Raw genomic sequence first — 3107 nt, 5'->3', positions numbered from 1 at the left:
TCTAAATCTAAATTTGTATTTAAAATGCCGTGTCCAACTGCATGTCACATAAAAGGGAATATTTCGACATCAAGCTTTTTGTCCGATACCATGTCACATGAAATATCTAATCATTTAATTTAACTGATAAATAAAACGATTGTGTGAAACTTGTTGTCTCTGAAAATAGAATAGTTTGCCAAGTTGATTAATTTTATCGCGTATGGCGAAAATTTTAATGAGGTTTATCAGTCTCACTTACAATGAGACCGTTTTTTTTATTATCCATACAAAATACATTTCGACAGGATCAAAAGAACAGACATTTTTCGTGGGAAGCAGTACATGGCGCTACTTGGTCGACATTGATATCTTGATCAGCAACAAAATAACACAAATGAATAGGTTGATGTTTTATTTCCTTTATACAAATATGAATATACTGTGGCATTGTATTTAGCCACTTTATATTTGGAGATGTAAGCACACAAAGCACATTTAAAAGTGTAAAAGTAATAAATCACAAAAATATATACATTTTTAAAGTAACACTGATCTCTATGCTTGCATGATGCTACACGAAAGAGTATCAATATCATTACGTGGTCCTTCATTTGAAAAACAAATGAATTGAGCTTGATATGATATCCAGGTGCTAGATATTCTATTTCATAATAAGTATTTCTACAAAAACATTGGATATATGAAATTGCTAAACAAACTGCAAATTGAAATGAAAACAATATCATTTGTTCGAAAGTATAAATAATACTTTTACTATTTCTCATGTTTGTCAGATGTAGATGAAACAATAAATTTTGATATCTTACAATTCGTTAGTATGTATTCAAGCTCGATGTATAAGTAAATTTTACGTAATGTTGTATATGGAAGTAACTTTACATGAACATTTCATGAATAAATTGACGTCTCCCTTAAAGTGCCTCTTAAGGCAGGACATAGTTTAATTGGCTGTGCAGAGAAAGATGTCGAGATTTTAACTAACTTGTCACAATGTTATCATTTTCAATATACATGTCATTATGTCGCCATTTTGCACATATTTATCACGTTGTCGCCATTTTTCTACAAGCTTGTTATGACGTCACCATTTTCAAATGCGAATTTTCCTGTTTTTCTTGTATTTAGAATATACTGTTTAGTCGCTTATATTCGAAGAGAATTTGAGTGATATGGATTTATATTAATCTATGTTCACCGTTAATAAAGGTAGAATGAAATAAATAAAAAAATGTTTGTTTTTTTGACTCATCCTCTTTTCAAATGAGGTTTCTCTATAGCTTTTGGTTGAATATCTAAACATTTTCCATCTGAAAACGGGTCTATTTAAAATATCTTCCTTTCGTTTTGGTATCACTAAAAAGATTAGAAGAAAATTGTATCTACCAGTGATTACTGCCATAAAATTCATCTCTTTTCACATGGATGCGTGTATCGTCATTGTTCAAATTACCTTCCCGGGGTAATATCCTGCATTTCAGTAGTTGACATAACTTGACCAGGAAGTCGATATATCGGAGGGGCGGGGACGCTTGAATACATAGGATCTTCAAGAATGTTGTTTTGTGGAAGTCCAGTCATGAAAACCCTTGGATGTTGTTGACCTACGTGGACTACAACTGGGGAAACTGTCTTCGATTTACATTGATAACAGACGCATACAATAAAACCGATACTCAAAAGAACAATCCCAGCAGCAATCCCGATTCCAACGATTATCCATGTATCTGAAACACATAGAAACATAGAATAAACAAATAAACAAAACTCCTCGTTATAGTTTATTTTTAGAATGTTCGAAAATGTGAGTTTTAAAAAAATGATAATATTAACTCCATGTCAATAGAGCATGATAATGAATGTCAAATGTTAACGGACAGTAATATACATGTATAATAAAATAGTATCATTTTCTATGTTGTTCATTAGACAGTCTGATCTTACACCTTGTCCTTTGATAACTTTTTAAAGATATTGAAATATTGATTATTTATCATAAAAACATCACACTTACCAATTCCGTTCTCAATTTGTGTATACGTCAGTTTGAATCCTCTCCTTGTCACCGAACTGTCAGTCTTGAATACCACGTACAAAGCCTGGCCAGAACTTTGAATTATTTTCCCGTTAAATGTCCCACAAAACCTCCCAAGTGAAGTCTCTCCATCGTGGTTACCTAATACGATATCAAATGCGCAATCATTGACATAGTACTGAGACCACACAACAAATAAGACGGAAGTTCAACAACGAAATATATGATCTGGAAATATAATGTTGTATTAAAAATCTGATAGAAATTAAACACTTTTAAACTTATCACAGGTAGGTTACGAACGACAAAAAAGTAAATTTGTATATAAATATTACCATCAAATATTTGTAAGCTGTCACAATAACAAGTTCCCGCGCAATATTCGATGTCTGCATCAATGCTGATTTCAATTAACGCCAAGTCATCTTCTGTTTCAATATTCCATGTCTCATACGTGTAACTAGAAAACACACAACATATGAACCTTAACTATCTGGCCTGGACGGAATAATCAACAGAATAGGTAATAAAATGCATGGTGGTCATTATTGAAATAAGGACACACAGGAACATAGATCTATTTCTTGAGTGTTCATGCTGTTTCAGATGCAATATTGCTAAGAAAATCATATTTATTTGCATATTTTTCAAACAATTGGACATAAATATACATACAAGGATCGACAATAGTGTACAAAACGGAGAAAAGAAGTATCAGATTGTACCAAATATACAATTTTGCATAAGACTCTGATTCGAAGAAAATAAGAATATGATGCAGTATTGAGAATTTAAGAGTCCATGAGTATCGTATTGATGTATGCCCTTCTAGGTCTCGTAAGTAATTTTTTTTTGAAACCTTAATCCTTAAGCCATTCGTTTCCGTCATTTCCACCGGTGTAGTTTTGATACTCCCACGTTAATCCTCACATTTATGTTAGTTTCATTGTAATTATTTACAAAAAAAAAAAAAAAAAAAAACTGAAGATTTATTTCAGGCACATGAAATGTTACAAAGGTTATATTCACTGAACATTTTTCCATTTTGATTTTGATTTTTGGTATATCATTA

The sequence above is a fragment of the Ylistrum balloti genome, unplaced genomic scaffold (genome assembly GCF_031769215.1).
Source record: "Ylistrum balloti isolate Yb309-2 unplaced genomic scaffold, AGI_CSIRO_Ybal_v1 Utg369742, whole genome shotgun sequence".
Taxonomy (NCBI): Eukaryota; Metazoa; Mollusca; class Bivalvia; order Pectinida; family Pectinidae; genus Ylistrum; species Ylistrum balloti.
The sequence above is the reverse complement of the archived record's forward strand: the minus strand, read 5'-3'. Positions refer to the sequence as shown.